This window comes from Diprion similis, chromosome 13 (genome assembly GCF_021155765.1).
Source record: "Diprion similis isolate iyDipSimi1 chromosome 13, iyDipSimi1.1, whole genome shotgun sequence".
In the NCBI taxonomy this organism is placed as follows: domain Eukaryota; kingdom Metazoa; phylum Arthropoda; class Insecta; order Hymenoptera; family Diprionidae; genus Diprion; species Diprion similis.
The window spans coordinates 4,381,475-4,400,389 of record NC_060117.1 but is presented as its reverse complement, the minus strand read 5'-3'; the positions used below and the strand labels follow the sequence as shown (position 1 = coordinate 4,400,389).

Genomic DNA, 18,915 nt, shown 5'->3' with positions numbered 1-18,915 from the left:
CTGTCAACGAAATTCAACTTCAGTTCAAGGGTTTTGACCTCTGAGATCCACCTGATTTTCGTAATGAAATATACTGTTCAACTCATTCGATGTACCTACTTCAATGAATTTGTTGAATAGATTCTCACAAGACTAACGTTCGTCTTAACCCGACCACTGAAGAGGGCTCTTCACTGATTCACGAGCCCAAGGAGCTTATCATTATGGGTGGAAGTACCGAGGTAACTTCTCGACCGCCATTGATTTCAGTTCCTAGGTCGACCCTGCCGCCATAACCACGTCGTCTTCATTTCATTAACCTTGAAGCCAGCCATCGCTTGGCGGTTAATGAAGCTGCGGAGCCAGTTTACATGCCGATGACAGCTTGAGGATGGGCCAATATGCCAGGGAAAATAACTTCCGCCTAGAATTTAATAAGCTTTAACCTTAGTTTTTTTTTTCCTAGCATAGAATATTGACTGACAGAATATTCATGTCGTACTTGTACCGTCGTATGTGTGCAAAACTTAACTTTAGTGAAACTTCATCACAAACCTTTTACAAGCACGATGCTAACCTTTGGTGCAATCTGAAAATTACTTGGTTGAACAGAGTCCTAGATACAAATCTCACTCAAGATTTTGACACTGAACTTTACGAGAAGCTTGCTCTAGAGTAGGTACTCGTTCCAAAGTAGTGGCTACTAATTTCACTCGGCATAAGTTGAATGAGCTCCAATTAGAGGAATGATTCTGAAAGCTTCTTGTAACATCTGGTAATCATCTTACGGTATTGGTTTACTACGTTGCTCAAGATTAGTTTCACAACTTTAGATTGAAATGTCTGTAAAAAGTCAATCCTGAGGATGAACACGAGTTGATGAAGATCCTTGTCAATGGTGGAATATTCGCGTGATCCTTGGAAGCAGGACTTTGCCGCGCCCCTGAGATATTGAGCCTCTCCATTGTGTGCACTGACAAAATATTTCGGAGGTTCTGTCTACAAGGAACCGTTCCGGACCCGCCTTTGCTTAGATTGAAGGATTACACCTACGGGATCCGCAAGACGGGTTCGGGACTCCGGTCGTCCTGACCCTCCGCCCACAAACTTGATCCAACAAAAGCACGCGCTGAGCGGCTCGGCGGTATGATTGATCTGGTCAAGACGCAGGTGACACTTCTGTCACTTCGTCGGTTTAACCACGTGTACCCTTCGTTTATGGATGAACGAGCATTCCTGGCTTACGTCACCACCCGATTAAGCACTCAAAGTCGAAAACTTCCATCCATGCGTAGCTTGCTTGACAGTCATTTGGTCAAGTTGGTTATCAAACTGGTGACATGATTATATCGATCTTGAACGAGAGAATCCAGAGTCATGTGGGCGTCAAGTCTGTTCCCAAACCAGTAGAAACGATCCATGAAGATCTCATCTCTTAAGAAGCCTAAAAATTTTATGAGACCTCCGAAGCTCTTTTAAATTTCTTGAACAAGCCCCCAGACATCTTTTAAGTTTCAAGTCTGCCTTGAATGATGCTTCATTGCCTGATCTACCTGCGATTACCGAGAAGAAACTTCTGGCACGTAAAGCGCCAGGGGTGGTTATCGAGCTTTCAATTAAACATGGTGGAGCGGTTCCTCGAAGGATTCCCTTTCAAACAAGAGCTTCTTTTACGCTCAATTTAATGTTGACGAACTGGTTTCATTACCGAGTTGCTCTTTATCTCTAGGTTGTCTTTGGGGTTATTGGACCCCCACATGATGTTCCTGTAATTATCTCTCTTCTCTCGAGAAAGAAAAGCTCACTGGCATGTGGACTATGAGAAATAGGATGGACTTTACTTACGGTGTTGACCAATTTTTTTCACTCCATCCCCCAAGTCAACTTGAAATAATTAAAAAACGATCATAAATTTTTTTTTCTTCAGATTTTTACCCAATCCTTAGAGATAATCGGCTCAGTGACCGAAGTTTTTTTTATGGAAATGACATGGAAAAAAGTAAATATTTTATTGTAAGAGTAATAATGTTCTAAAAAATCTCTAACCACGATGATTTAGTGCGCATTAGTGCTAATATCTGAAAATAGCTATTTATGTGACATGCCCGTAAACCGCCTGTTTTTTTGGCAAGGATAAAGATTTCAGGACGAGCTGAAGGCGAGCCGGAAGCGAGTACTGAAATTATCCGAGGCAAAAAACGGTTTACGGGCATGCCACGTACAATATTTTTTACGGTATGGGCATTGAAAAGCAAAACGAAGAGTGAGGTTATGTCGCGATCTGTTCGACGAAGCTACTTTATTCGGCAGTTTGGGATGCGCACTTCGAACTGCGCATCAAAACTCCGGAATAAAGACTTTATTCCGCAACTTTGTTCGCTGCTATATAAAGCGTCACTTTACGGAACGAAAACTACCACAAAAAGTTAACTTTTCAATGCCCATGACGTAAAAAAATATATACATCATCGTACCATGCAAACTTGACGAATTGTACACCCTCGAAATCCGACGTATTTTTGTTTTTTATCCACAGGAAGTGCAATTCGCTTAGATTGCCTGATACGATGATGTGTAATTTTTTGTTCAGATAGTAGCACTAATGCCAAATAAAACCTCGCAGTTACAGATTATTTCGAACATTATTACTCTCTCAATAAAATATGCACCGTGAAAAAATTATTTTTCCATAAAAAAAACTTCGATCAAAAAGCGAAATGTCTTTGAGTCGAGGTGAAAATCTGAAAAAATTAAGCAACGGTTTTTGAATTATTTGAAGTTGATTTGGGGGGTGGAGCGGGGTGGAAAAAAATCGTCAACATTCTAAATAAGGACCACCGTAATGGACACTTTCATACGTTCACCTACGATCACTCGGTGCGTAACGCGTTGATAAATTTTTTTTTCTTCGTCCCTTTGGTGCCTCGTTCTGAACCTCATTTCGCCTTCTTTTTCCCCCGACACGCTTCTCCACGCATTTTCGATAAGCCTCTGCTCCAAGCTCGTGTATATATACATACATATATACACTACGACCTACCGAAATTTCTTCCTTATCTTATTATCCTCGCGAAGCGCTACGCGACGCGTTGGCACTCACCTTCCGTGAAAGAGAGAGCTTCTTGAGGCTTCTTTAGCCCTCCTGAGTTGAGGATCTTCTTCACCCCGTCTAGCCACTGGCGCAAACTTCTCGTTTCCACCTTCACGTATGGGAAAATTAGAGGGACGTCGTCGTCGCGCCTCTTTCTTCCAGCCTTGTCAAATTTTGTAAGGTCTGGAACGCGTATCCCGAGTTTATTTTCAACACGCCCAAAGCAACAGACCGGCTCAACCTTAACGTCGTGTCAACAGCTCGACTCAATGTTTGGGAAAGCCTCATTATTTCCCGAGTCCGTTGTGTCCTGTTTCTCCCTAATCTCTAGGATCAAACCCGGAAGATATATATTATATTAATGTCTCGCGAAACTTCAAGGAAAACGTTGCGTCCGTACTAAGCACGTGATAATGATTAATGAATCAAATAAATCAATTACAATACCGCACTTCTTGTTGTTCAACATGCGTATGTGTTTTGAAATCTGTCAACCCGAGTAATCCGACCCTAATAGAGCTTCCGGACCACACGTGACGAAGGTATGTCCCTAAATGACGTAGGTCACAAGTCGAAGCTTCTGCTTCGAGTTTTACCCATTATATATGGTAGAGTGAGTTAAACCTGATTTTCACAAGCCAACAATGAACAAGCAGACACTGAATTACTTCAAAAAATTATTCGGACTATCGCTCACACTCTGGATTCTAAATGCAGATTAATTTCAGGATGAAAGGATCTACTTCCAATGGAATTACTTAATTGCTTCATTTACTGACTGATCTCATCATAACCGTGAGGATCAGTTGAAACAACACTGTTTTAAATGGTGAAAAACCGCAGACCCTTGTCACATCGATGTTCGTTGCTGTCCTCTCTAACGACCGTTCAAAGGTTCGTTAAGGAGCCTCGACCTTTCCTGGTTACAAAGGTCTCTGGGTACTCTGCTTTTTGGAAAGTTCTCAAAGTTCTTCACTCTCGGATGTCGTCCGATGTTGGTACTCAGGTAATCTGTATCTCGGTCCAGCGTCATCCTTGACCTCACTTCAGGTGATATTAACAACACTCTGATACCACGGGGTTAAATTCCTCGGGGATGAAGGATCGTCAGGAAATCTGCTCAGCTGTCTCTAAGACTTGAGATTTTTTGGAGGAATCAGACGTTTTTAATAGCGATTGAGTTCAGTTCAAGATTTAAAATTAGTTGCGTGGGACTTGGAGGATAATTTGCCCGGTTCATCCCTTTTTCAGACAACGCCAGAAGCTTGGCTGTTCGTTGGAAAGAATAACGCCGCGACTGGTGAGGTCACGAGTTTGGGTGGTAGGGGAGCTTTGTCTAATCTGGTACAAGGACCAAAACTGTAAGTGAAGTAACAACCGAGCCAAGCACGAGATAAGTACGGAAGTTAACTTTCGGAAGTGCCTCCCCCTTCTCCCCTGAGTGCATATCGTTTCACAGGCCGCGTCCTCGACCCGCTACGTCTTCTCTCCAAGGAGGAAAGATGAGGTTCACCTTGGTTAACCCGAGCGAGGAATATAGCTGGGCGAGAGATAAAAAATATTATCTGTATAACGTTGAGGGAGGTGCCTGTGTACCTAACTTTATAGAAGTTCGAAAGAAGTTTTGATTGTCGTCGGGCACCTCCGCGTCTCAGGGAAAACCTACACCACCGTCACCAAACTCCGTTACGTCACCACCAGAGAACAGAATTTTAGAGAGTTCTTTTGATGAATCACTTTCTTCACGGAATCACAGGAACACCATGATTATTTACGGGGCTCGATAAGGCAAAATCGATATTGCTTAGCAATTTTGTTACGGGATTATTCTGAGTTAAATAGTTGTCGAATTATCACGTGTACAAGGTACGAAAGTAACTCCGGAAATATAAAAACAGGCAATAATTATATATTGTAAAGGGAGGCTTGAATATCGATATTTTATTTAAAAACACTTTGAAAGGATTAATTATATAGAAGTTCGAGCAGTTTTACTCAAATGACGACTCATTTTATTCTCTATCAGGAAAGTATTTTCTACAAATTCACCGCCATGTTTTTTTTTTTTTTTTTTTTGCTAATTTTTTTTGCAACGCTACGATTTTTTGCTTTCAGAATTTTGAACGTTTATTAGTCATAACTGAGAAATGGCAACTTTGAAAATTGATCACTAGAAAAAAAAAAATGACAATATTTTTCACTAACTTTGTTGATAATAATCTTTTCCATAAAATTAACCATGATTTTTGAGCATCTTGAAAGAATTCAAAATAAAACGAAGACATCTGAGCGTATGTTTAAAAATAAAGAACAATCTTAAGGCTAACACGTTTAAATAAAATCAGTATACATAGTATAGATTTTTGACCGATTATATACTGCTCAAAAAAAAAAATTTCATCAGTTTTTTGGTTACGGAAATTTGAACATCAGTCGTTGAATCAAAATTTGAAAAATCACATTTTATCCTTCCAGGCAATCCTTGTATCATTTTTCACAAGGCCTCGATTTTGGTTTTTCCTGACCAACATCGAGGCGTGTTTCTTTTTTCGTTGTTTTTTTTTCCATAGAATTGTTAACCATTAAAATTTCTCTACAATAGGATCTCGTTGAGAAATTCCTCCCACAGTGGATACAGATTCGTTTCAGAACTTTCGACAAATTGATAACTATGTAACTTCTGAGTGCTTTGATAGAGAAATATCAATACAATTTCCATGTGGAACGATATTTCTATTATTTGCTATTCGACTCTCGAGGAAAAGTTCAAGTCTTCTACGATGAAAGGAGATTTCGGATCGGTAATTCCAAACCTATTCGAGACTGAAATTGGTATCGAAATACTATAAAACTCATCTGAAAATCTGTAAAACTTGAAATTGTCGGGGGATTTTTAATTTGATCATGAGAAAAGCTGAAAACATCACTTTTCCATCAAACTGACTTTTTTGTACGCTATATTTTTCTTAAATTTGAATTTAATTTTAACCAAATATAAAGTTGATAAGCCGAAGGATTTAGGTTTTAGTAACTTACTAGAACTGGGAAAATGTTAGGGAAAACTAGGACTTAGGTCCTGAAAAACTTGCGTGTGTGTCGTGGAGTTTTTTTTTCTCAAAAAATTTGTCGCCACCCTGAATTATGCAAAGTAATTATTATTCACCTTAATTAATAAATTTAGCCTCGAGTACTTCGATCTTCGAGTTACGTGCAAGTAATTATTTTCAAATCTGAAATGGTCTAGCATTGGAAAAAAAAAAAAAAAAAAAAAAAAAAACTTCTCAAACGGTAAAAAAAATTTTGAAATTTTTTTTAAATCTCTGAAAATGAAAAGAATATGTACAAAAAATCAGAATAATAGCCTGCAAAGCTTAGTTTATCGGTTACTTCTGTTCAACGAACCAGTCGACGACAAATCGATGAGGAGGTCAAGGGAAGATTTGCTACCCCAATTTGTTGAGTGGACAAAGAATGACCCTTATAAATGGAAATCGTTGTACAAAGTCAGGAGTCCAATTGAAGGAATACCTTGAACGAGGGTCGGAGTCCAAGATAATTTCTTAAGGGATGAAAATAAAAAAAAATTTTTTTTTTTTTTTTTTTTTTCAAAATAAAAAACGAAAGAAAAAAATAATAGTAATAATAACCAGCCAAAGTTCTAAATCTTTTGATTTACATTCAAAGCTTGACTGTGTTTTACTGTTTTTAATTTCACACTTTTTAAGGGGAAAAAACGAGAAAAAATTAAAAACATTCCACACCAGTGTTGCAGCCATCTGCTGCTGGTCATTTCCAGGCAATTTTGTATGCATGTTTACAGTCTACGCGTTGACATATAATTCGCGTACTGGGTTAAAGTTTATGCTTAATGAGTTTTTGAAAACGTATTGCCTCTTGGCTAGTTTTTTTTTTTTTTTTTTTTTTTTTTTTTTTTTTTTTTTTTTTTCTTCACACAGATTTCGCACTCATGAATTTAATTTTATTTGGGTGATCATGTTTTTTGGGATTGATGATTGAAGTGAAGTTTGTCAGACTTTAATAACTTGGAAAAAATGGAAACAATAAACTCACATTTACGTTCCGATAAATTGGATGAGAAAAATATTTCTATTCGTCAAAATTCTTCACGATGTGATATAAAAATTGCGTAATTATTTTGTAATTTAAATTCTGGTATAATCACCGTCATCGGTGCTTTTAATTTTCATTTTGAAATTCTCCTTCCGTCTGGAGACGAATTCGAGACAATTTTACCAGCGCGTAAAGTTTTACACATAAAACATGGTTTTAATGGGGTTTTAATGCTTCTGAAATTATTGCGATATTGCTAAAGTAGCTAGACGACGAGTAAAAGTGTGTGAAAATAAACACAGTGCAGTAAAATACACGAATAGTTGTAAAAACGTAGCGAAAACAAACTGAAAATCGATTTTATAATTTCATTATTCATACGATACGTTGTTTCTTAAATAATATATTAGTAAAAAAGTGACACAATCGTTGAAAATTGAATACTTTGTTATTCCGAGATTTCGATACTTTCGAGTTCCTCGTAATTTGCGATTAAAAATTTTGCACAAGTCTGGTAAATTTTGAAAAAAAAAAATTCAATGAATCATTAGTTACAATCGAACTATGACTCGATCAAAATCACTTCCTTCAATCTCGTAGTTTTACACTGTATCCAATTACCATGGAAAATTTTATATTCCTTAGAAAAAAATCCATCAGTTTTTTGGCTACGGAAATTTGAAAATCTGACGTATATGAATAGTTTTCAAATTTTCATCCACTTGATTCCACTTTCAAAAAATTATATTTTACTGGTCCAGGCAATCCATATATTATTTTTCTGGATTTTGTTAACCAACGTCAGAGCGTGTTTTTCAAAATTTTGAAAAAAAATTCAATACCGGATAAACCTTTGAATCATTAATTAAAATCGTACTATGACTCGAGCAATCTCCTGGTTTTTCACTGTTTCCAATTACTATGAAAAATTTTCCTACCGAAGATGAAAATTGGAATGGAAAGGAACGAAAGCACTTGCGACAGGGCTGATCGATATCGACGAAACCGAGTTCGGTTTCTCCCTTCGACCGCGACGTGAAACCGATGGAAATTACTGGCAGCGTTTCCCAACCATCGGGTTACCATGGTTAGGCGGTTCAATGACGGTCCATTACAGATGTTTCCATTTGTTGTTAATGTTATTCAGAATTGGTCCCGTTATCGTTGGCTATTACAAAGGTCGTTTCGGGAGCTCGCGAGCTTTATACCCGGAGCTTCGCGACTCGCTGGCGTTTTCTTGATAAATTGAATTTGGTACTCGGGTGGATTTTGCGGCTGCCAATTGTCGTTAACCAGTGATTACTCTAATTATACACCCGCTGCTCCCTTCGGCTTCAACGCTTACGACACCGTGTCGTTTTCAAAAACCTTATTGCCACAAGACCGACCATTCAGAGGGGAACACGTTAAGGGGACTCCTTTTTTTGCTTCAGGTACCAATTACAAGGTTCGTTTATGGTAGTTTCATGCAAGCCTGACCAACGTCTGATCCTTACTATTTCCAATTATGTTTAAAAAAAAATTTCTGTAATTGTCTTAACTCTGAAACGGTATTCTGAATATTGTCAGATTTTTTAATCAGTTTTTTTAATTACGATCTTGAAAATCGTTGAGAAGGATCTTTTTCAATATTCTCAAAAATATGGGAAGCTTCATGCGAGCCTGACCAACGTCTGATCCTCACCATTTCTATTTAAAAAGATTGAGAAAGATCTTTTTCAAAATTCTCAAAAATATGGGGAATTTCATGCAAATCTGAACAAGGTCTGGTCCTAATGATGACACCATTTCTAATTGTGTTTGAAAAAGAAATTTCTGCATTTGCCTCAATTCTTGAAAATGATTGAAAAGGATTTTTTTCAAAATTCTCAAAAAATTCTCAGAAACTACTTAAGTTCTGTTCTAAAAATTTCAAGACCGAGCCGATAATGGAGTTTAGATTTATTTATTGGTCATCAAAAAAACATTGTTAGAACAATTTAGAAATTGTTGAAAAATTCTCAAAACTTCGGTTTTTTTTTCACTCGGATCATTTCCAGACCGTTTCCATTGTGGAAAAATTTTAGTCCATTATTTTATTTTTTCTTTGCACATTCAACTTCTTTCAACAAGTTTTCCTAACGAAACCGATTTTGTAGAAATGTTTCAAGTAAAAAACAAAATTTGTGAGATTTTTTTTTGAGAAAATTTCGGACCGTTCAAACAAAGTTTGAAAAAAAAAAACGTCTTGTTTAAGCGGCAGTACGCGTTAAAAAAAAAAAGACACCACCGAAAAAAAAAAAAAACACCTCCAACCAATCAGATAAAAATAGCGAAAAGAAGAAGAAAAGAAAAACGAAAAAAATATTCCGACCGAATAATGCGAGAGTTGGCTAATTACTTGAGTAATTCGCGCTAAACTATGCGTTCTATAAAGCACGTGAAATTGCAAATAAAAATGAAAAACGAATGCAGCAAAAAGAGTGAAGGAGAGAGAGAAAAAAAAGGGAAAAATTTAAAACGTTAAAATCCGTTCTGCTCAAAGCTCAGCTTAGCCCAACGGCATGTAGAACCATTCATTCGTGTTTTAATTATCCCTCGTCCATTTTGAGCGGCCATCAACTGTGTGTGTGTGTGTGTGTGTGTACAGCTGGAAATATTTATACATAGATGTATACATGCGTTTACGCATAATATTAATGTAATGGGCACTTATGCGTCGTTGGATTAATAACACGCGCATCCAATGAGCAATGAGGGTATATTGTATACATATGGGGCATTCCAGTTATAATAGAGCGGCCATTATCTCTCGACATTTATTTTTCCTGAGGCCGATTTATTTTCAGTTACCTTTCGACAAAAAAAAAAAAAAAAGACACAAGTATTTATAAAAATAGGAAAAAAAATAATAAAAATTATTCTTCGTACATGATTTCTTATATTGTTCTTATATTAATTAATAAGTAATAGGTGATAAAACTAAAGAGGGTGGAAAATAATTTTTTTTTTTTTTTTTTTTTTTACTTTTAAATAGCTATTATTTTATAAACGAGAAATGAAGATAACATATTTTGTTCACCGATTTTTTTCATGCTTATAAATTCCGTACTCGAGTCTTACTTGAATTCCTCCTGAATTTATTTTACGATCTTTTCTATAAGCCTGTTCGACTGGGAAATTAATTGAATATAATTAATGAGGGTAATAAGAAATAAAAATACTGAAATTTTTTCTTCACGCTTGATGTACTTACTTCACTGCAAATAATGCAATACGCATTGTTGTATTTTGTATATATGCGCGAATGACAGACAATGCAATTAAGCTGGATAAAACTCTACGGAAGCTTCAAGAGGATTTTGAATTTTTTCAATTTTATTCTGCATCCGCGCACCGTTTTCCTATCTTTTGTTTATTTATTTATTCACTATTCAGATTTTACTGCAGCTGTTTCGTTTTCATATTACATAAAAAAAATTTCATAATATTTATATGTACCTGATACACACAGTGTCTAGGTACTTTTTTTTATAAAATGATTGTGAAATATCCGGTTTCCACACTCGCGTTGCTCTTTGTTTCTCAATGTTATGATAAAAACTTCAACTCTGTATTTGCATTCCATAAAAATTCACTAATTAAAGAAGAAAAATATATAGCGAAGACAAAAAAACTCGCAGATTTATCAAAAATTTTCGACTCATCAAAGTAAATGTGAAGAGACATGATTGTTGTCTGGAAATCTGGAATTCTCAGGGAATTACATTTTCACAAATAACTGGATACTCTGATGTCATACAACTGTATCGCATATTTTTAATTAATAATTGTTGAATGCTTACACCCAGTTTCTTAGTCAAGAAAATTCGCAATTATTATTAAAAATATTTTGTTCTTATAAATAGAAAAAAATAAGACTTTTTTTTCGAACAAAGGGAGAAAACAAATATCATGCGTTTTCAGATTGCAGGATATTGTAATACAATATTTACATATAATATGAGATTCATAATTTTTAGTGTAAAGTTTTTGAATTTGAAATTTAATTTTATTCAGACGTTATCACGATTACAGTAAAAACATTGTTTCATGTTAATATTTTGAATGTTATAAATAATCACCCCTAGAAAGCAAAAAATTATCGGTTTGATATAAGGGGTATATATGGTTGAAGTTCTGAATTTGAAAAATTCCGAAAACGCTTAATTAGATGCCTTGGAAAATTTTCAAATTCGAAATTTCAACCCCCCCATCCCCAATAAAAATGGTTCAATATTTCGTTTCAACTTTTTCCTACTTTTCCTTTCTCTCTCTATCTCTCTCTCTCTCTCTATCTCTCTCTTTCACACAATATATTCATGGTTTCCCCTCTATTTATTTTTCTTTTCATCCCCTTCTTTTTTCACTGCATCTGGTATATTATATCCCTGAAACCTGATACCTCAGTTTCAGCGTTGGAACGCGCAGCGCACGCTTCCCGCGTAAAATTAAGCCGGAGTAAGAGAGAGAGAGAGAGAGAGAGAGAGAGAGAGAGAGAGAGAGAGAGAGGTGAGAGAGGCAGGGCGAGATGTGCGTGAGCGAAGAAGCACTCGCTCGCTCTGTTTTCAGTGTTATTGAATTCCAAATTTATGGCTTTAATAGCGTCGTATAGTTTTTCACCAACGTGGCTCGGGTGGCCGGGCATATATTGCAGTAGGCCTCTGACTTAATACCAACGCCTGTGTCTTCTTCTTCCGTCGCTTCGCGTCGCGACGCCCTCTGGTTCCCACGCCCCCTGGCGGATATCGCGTCAACCAATTTCTCAGACCCTCCTTTGGATCCTCGCGTCGCGTCTTTCGCCAAACATGATTTACACCCTTGCAGATTTGCGAAAAATTTTCGCTAAACTATACATTACTACCTTCTATCTTATATTGCATATTTCTTTCAAACCTATAGCAAGGATTTCGGAGGGATTTTAAATTGCGTTGCTTGGCTGAAGAAGAAGATTCATCGACTATTTGGTATTAGAAGAGAAGTAAAAAAAGAAAAGATTTTTTCTCAAAAATGCAGGAAAAGAGGAACGCGGCACGATTTTTGCTTAAAAAAAAAAATATATATATATATATCACGACACGTCGATTATATTTTTTACTAAAAATCTAGCAGACTTTAATCTCACGTCCCTTTTTTTCTGCAGTTTTAAAAGAAGAAAAAAAAAAAAAAAACTTCGTTCAGAATCGTAATCATTGATCGTCAAATTTTTTGAACCGATAATTTTTTTCCACACATTTCATAAACAGCCTTTAACGTCGTTATCCATTTTCTGACAAATTCTCTGATATTTTGCTATTTTTTATTTTTTTTATTTTCTCTTCTTTTTTTTACATTCAAAACTTATAAGAAAGAATCAAAAAATCGCGACAACGATTCATACGAAACAAAATATTGTAATACTGTATAATTTGACAATTGTTGAAACAACTTTTAGTAGAAACTACAAGTAACTTGGAATTTTTCAAAAAATTCAAAGAAACTTGTAAATGATTGAAAAACATTTGAAACATGATTGAAAAAATTGAAAACATTTGGAATAACGATTTAACGATTATATTAATCCAGAGGCTGTTGAAAAATTCTGTAAAAATCTCTCACCACGACGGAATAAGTAAATAAAATCGCGTTTGTATGCAGTTGCGATTTGGCGATGGTGAAGAACTCAGAGTTTCGGGGGTGGCAACCATGTCCATCGGGGTGAATTGCGGCATCTATTTATTACCCGAAATGGAAGTTTCCAAATAAATTCGTTGCACAGTTCGGAAGCTTTTCGCAAGCTCGGGTTGTCAAACAAGCGGGACGACGGTCTGCTTCTCTCTCTCTCTCTCTCTCTCTCTTTCTCTGGACAAACGAGCCCCGAGGAACAGGGGAAAACATTGACAGAATCGGAAAACAAACTTTTGGGGAAACCCGAGGACGTAGCCTCTCGTGTACACGTCGTGAAAAAAACGGAATAATAGGTACGAAAATAAAACTGAACGAATCGAATGTATTGCTTCTGTACAACTTGTTTCCCATATACTTACTTACGCTCCTGATAAATCCTCAAAATGTCCGGGAACTTTGCGGCTCGAACGCCATTTTGGAATTACCGAATTTATAAACGGCAATTTTTTTTACTGTATTGATATTTAAAACTAAACTCTGATTTGGGAAAAATGTTTCAACGCTTTTTATTGTTTTTAAAATTTTCTCTAATTTTTTTTTATCAAAGATAGTAAGAATCTTTGGAATACTTTTTTGATTAATTAACGACTCGTTTGTCAGCATCAGTTGTGTAAAAGTTATTCGAAAAGAAAAATTTCTTTCGGGTAAAATATTCCAACACTTATTTATTGTTCTAAAAAATTTCGCCAAATTTTTTCTCACGGATAGCGAAAATCTTTGAAATACATTTTTGAATACTTTTTTTTGAAAAAGTACAAGAACCTTATCGAAGATATTCACCGGATGAATGACTTTTTTTTTTTTTTTTTTTTTTTAGCACTGTCAAATGTTGAAAGTCGACACCAATCTCAAAATTTTCGATAATGCGGAAAATAATGTTGAGTTTTGGTTGGTTAATTCAACTTTATTGACAAGTTATAACCGACTGGTGACAAGTTGAAAATGATATTTGAGAATGAGGAGAAAAAACTGAAGTCGAAAAAAGCCACGATCACGTTGAGGAGTAAATAACGAGCTAGAGAATATAAATGACCGATGGAAAAGTGACAGAGGTAAAAGGAAAAAAAGAGACAGGTGAAAGTGATAGACGGAAAAGTAAAAAGCTAGACAGAGAGGAAACCCAAACCGCTAATATTAGCCATCAGGATTCTTCGGTTTGTTTTTATCACGACTTTTCCAATTCCCCATCCAACACTCGACTTATTTCTTTACACGTATATACTTGTTGGAAATTTTTACGCACCACCATGGAAGCAGCGTTAATCTATAGTGTTTATTTCTGGCCTGAATCAACCGTGTAACACGTTCCAGAAACTTTCAATGCCACGAATATCAACCGACATCATCCGCAGTCCGCACGAATGTGAGAGACAAATTAATTGTTTTAGTTGGAACCTGCATTAGAAAATTCTGTCAGGACTAATAAACTCTTCTCTGTCCCAAGTAATGAAAAAAAAAAAAAAAAAAAAAAAAACGGTGCCTGGTTGAGATAAATTTATTTATTTTTTCAGGCTAAAAACTATCATCACATGTGTATTAACAACTTTTTTAATTCTCGCGTCACAATCTTGTCGAAAAGTAATATTTCAGTACCTAGGAAATGGTGGGGCAAAGTGAACACCTTAAGGTTTTTGATATCTTAAAAAATTTGGGGCAAAGTGGGCTCCTGAAATTTTGTTAAATAACATCAACCATAAAGTCAAATAACTTTCTGAACTTGAATTTACGATTAAATTTTCTCGAGAAAGCTCGATAATAATTCAACATAATCGTTCGTATGAAAAGCAAAAATTTTATTCTGATTTTAAGCATTATTTTCTTAACGGGTCCACTTTGCCCCACCCTCAATCAAATTTGAATAAATTTTTTTTTTTTTCTATATTTGTCCTTCATGATTATATCAATTTTGAAAAAAAAAGATAAAACCTTGATCTTCTGGTAAATTTGACAGATAAATTATTCATTATGACATAAGCTTAAGCAGCTTCCGCAGATCGTCTGTTGTTCAATTACGTCTATTTGACGTTTCTTTTTTTTTTTCGTTTTTCTTGCTTCTTTGGATTAGTTTTTACCTCGGTCAATATCGGAATGTCGAGCCGGACCCAGCAGCCATTTTTTAAATTATTTGACTCAACTCTGTGAGCACACAGCTTCTACATTTTCTTTGAACGGTTGCTTTTCTTGATCTGCTGTTTCGATAGAACGAATTTTCCACAGAATTTCAACGCATGAATTATTATCGTTAATATTGTACAATAGAATATGAAGTATGAAGCTGGCTATATTTAATTATTTATCCATAATCTACTCATATTAGAAATTTTTTGATGAACTGAAAATTCAGATCAATCGTATCAACGAAATTCTAAAAAATACAAATTCCATCAAACTTTTCTTTTCTGTTTATAATTAGATCAAAATAGAACAGAAATTTCTTCCAACGATATTTCAATAAACACTTAATTTCGAAGCGACGTTCTATTTTTGTATTATGAAACAAAATTCAGACAGAATTTCACTCAATACGGAAAGTAAAAAAAAACTCAAATTAGATTTTTGATGTCCTTGATAACGAATCAGAAATCAGATTTCGAAAATTCAGTTGGCGAATCCAATCAAAAACCCTGAAAATCTCGTAATACATTTTCTCGATCGTATTCCATGAAATCTGAAATTTTCGTCCACCACATTGGATCCGTAATCTTGAATTTTCGAAATCTGATTTCAGATTCGTAATCAGCGATCCAATCCACGACCCCTAAAATCTTGTAATAAAATCTTTCGACCGTATTCCATGAAATCTGAAACTCTCGTCCGCCACATGGATCCGTAATCTTGAATTTCCGAAATCTGATTTCAGATTCGTAATCAGCGATCCAATCCACAACCCCTAAAATCCCGTAATACATTTTTTTGATCGTTTTCAATGAAATCTGAAATTTTCGTCCGCCACATTGGATCCGTAATCTTGAATTTCCGAAATCTGATTTCATATTCGTAATCAGCGATCCAATCCACAACCCCTAAAATCCCGTAATACATTTTTTTGATCGTTTTCAATGAAATCTGAAATTTTCGTCCGCCACATTGGACCCGTAATCTTGAATTTCCGAAATCTGATTTCATATTCGTAATCAGCGATCCAATCCACAACCCCTAAAATCCCGTAATACATTTTTTTGATCGTTTTCAATGAAATCTGAAATTTTCGTCCGCCACATTGGATCCGTAATCTTGAATTTCCGAAATCTGATTTCATATTCGTAATCAGCGATCCAATCCACAACCCCTAAAATCCCGTAATACATTTTTTTGATCGTTTTCAATGAAATCTGAAATTTTCATCCGCCACATTGGATCCGTAATCTTGAATTTCCGAAATCTGATTTCAGATTCGTAATCAGCGATCCAATCCACAACCCCTAAAATCCCGTAATACATTTTTTTGATCGTTTTCAATGAAAGCTAAAATTTTCGTCCACCACATGGATCCGTAATCTTAAATTTTCGAAATCTGATTTCAGATTCATAACCAGTGATCCTGAAAACCGACGAACACTATCTTATAAAAGTCGACTCAGCACAATAACGTGTGACTCAAAGGGTTGAGGAGCTCGAGGAGTGGAAAATAGTTATCAATGGAATACCTCCGGTCACTTCTGGCGTGGCGCTAAAGACTCGGTACGTAGGTACCTACTATTATTCTATTTCAACGACTTGCGCGCTGCCACTTTGTCATACAATGCAGAGTGCGCGTCCCAGCCAAGGGTGTTGGTGCCTCGCCTGCCCTCCGTGATCCAAAAATAAACTAAGGATAAGGCAATCGTTCATCGCGAGGCGTTCGTTTACACCTGTATATGGGGCATTTCACGTCAATTCGACCACGGTCTGACCCTCACCTTAAAAAAAAAATCTAAAAAATAATTGGAACGCTTTTTCGAGTTGAAAAAACGGTGGAAAAAATCTCGGATCAAATCCACGAGGGTGAGGGTCGTACCCTAGTCGAATTGGCGGATTTGAAACGGACATGCGATTAAGAATTAGAAAAAAAGAAAAGATAAAATGAGAGAAAAAAAAACAGAAATATGCGAAGGAAGAAACGTAGAAAAAAAAAACTGAAAAAATTCAGGCAGGAGAGCGGAGATATATAAAAAAAAAAAGGAACGAAAACAGAGGGGTTCGTCGTCCATAATTCCTTCGGCCCTCTTCTTATCTTCCCGATGGTCCCTGCGAGGTCTTAGCCGGCTTTATAGCCTCTTCGCAATAATTCGCTGTACATACTATTTTTCCTGTCTCTCCCCCTCCTCCCTCCCTTCCTTCGTCCCTTTTTTCCCTTCGCCCTTCAGCCCTACCGTATAACGGCCGCGTTTTCTGATTAATCGGCATTCATTTCCGCCTTTATTTCCATCTTGTCAATTTCGAGGCTCCTCCTCTACGGACCAGCTTTAACGACGTGTCTTCAACTTATTCCTTTTACGTGTTCGTACTTTTATTTATTTTTTTATTTTCTTTTTTTCTACTCAATTTTTCAACCTTAATTTTTTTTTCTTCTTCTCTCTTCTCTCACTCTATTTATCAATGAAATTCTTGATTACTTGTATATTGCAATTCCGACGAAATTCCTCGCCGAGTATTTAATTCATTGCACGCACTTGTGCATTAGTTTAACAATATTTTGTATTAAACGTTATAATTTTACATTATAACATTGAGAAAATCAAACCAATTACCTAATTTTTAACGAACTTCTAGTTTTTCCAAGAAATCAATTAATCGGTAAATAAATGAATTAATTAATAAATAAATAAATGAATTGATTAATGAATAGATGAATGAATAATTGAATAGATAAATAAATCAATTAATTGAATAAAGATTACAGAATTATTGAATAAAAAAAAATAAAAATAAAAATAAAAACCCACAACTTTCAGTAACGAAAATTATTTGAAACTGAGAGAGAAAAAAAAAAAAAAAACGAAAAAAAAAAACGAAACCGTAAACGAAATCGTATTTCTGTTCGGTTTTCAACGGCCTGCTTGCCTGCCTGCTTAATCTGAATAATTGAATAGAAGTTGTCGCCTTCCGTTTAAACCTAATGCGACACTGTGCAGCTTTACCGAACTTAGCTTTGCCGCCGCACGCTTTTGTTCGTTCATTATTTTAAGTAGGGAAACCCTCGCTCGGCTTGCTAAGTGGCCCAAAGAGCTAAAACGAATTTTCGGAATACGCGGAGTGAAATACGAATCTGAGCTAACCTCACGGCGATATCGACTGTATTCTTATCATTATTATCATTATTATTATTACTTTGTCTCAGTCAGAATTTCTTTTCGAAAAATTTTCCATACCATCGCCGTTCGCATATATTACATTACGTAAATTTGCAGAGATGCAAAAATGAAAAATACTCACGATATTAGAAAAAAAAAAAACATTTATTATCAGGGTTTCCAGTTATTTGTTAAAACGTAATTCTCTGATTCCATAATTTTCACGAACACTTGACACCCTGATTATATGTGTAACAATTTTTGTGAAAATAACACATTTCTTTCCACTTTCTTTTTTACTATCTTTCTCTTCGAATGAAGAAAAAACGATAATTTTAAATCGCAGTTCTCTTATCGTTTTTTTTTTTTTTTTTTTTTTTTCTTCTTCTTCTTACAACGAAATCAATGATTATTTTCATCCAATTGAGGATTTATTTTTTACTGTCAATAATATTATAGATTTTATGGGCTAAAAATAGTTGAAGTGAGCAATAATTGATAAAAAAAAGAAAAAAAAAAAAAAAAAAAAAAAAAAACTGTTTCACTTGCCTGAATATACAGTTTTAAATCGTTTGACTTTTTCCAATCTTTTTTTCTGAGTCTTTTGGATTGGGTACACAGACTTACGAATTGAAATGAATTATAATCGTTGTCAGCAGACGAGAGCAGAATCGAAATTGAAACTAACGAAATTAATCGGGAAGCAAATATTGAAACACTCGGGATTGAAACGTGTCGGTATCTATGAATTTGTGTGCATTCAAGTTGCAAAGCTCGAGCAGCCGTACAGAGTGTATGTATGCATAACGTGTGACC

General features: G+C 35.6%; 1 protein-coding gene and 1 long non-coding RNA gene across 2 annotated transcripts in view; one reads left to right on the top strand and one right to left on the bottom strand.

Annotated features, from left to right (window-relative positions):
- The window catches only part of LOC124414079 (hemicentin-1), a 115,824-nt gene that overhangs the window by 67,623 nt on the left and 29,286 nt on the right, over positions 1–18,915 (bottom strand). The window lies entirely within an intron of this gene.
- The window catches only part of LOC124414080, a 99,589-nt gene that overhangs the window by 71,471 nt on the left and 9,203 nt on the right, over positions 1–18,915 (top strand). The window contains exon 3 of the long non-coding RNA XR_006929920.1: positions 16,351–16,507. This is a non-coding gene — a long non-coding RNA (uncharacterized LOC124414080). The remainder of the gene's footprint in view (positions 1–16,350; positions 16,508–18,915) is intronic.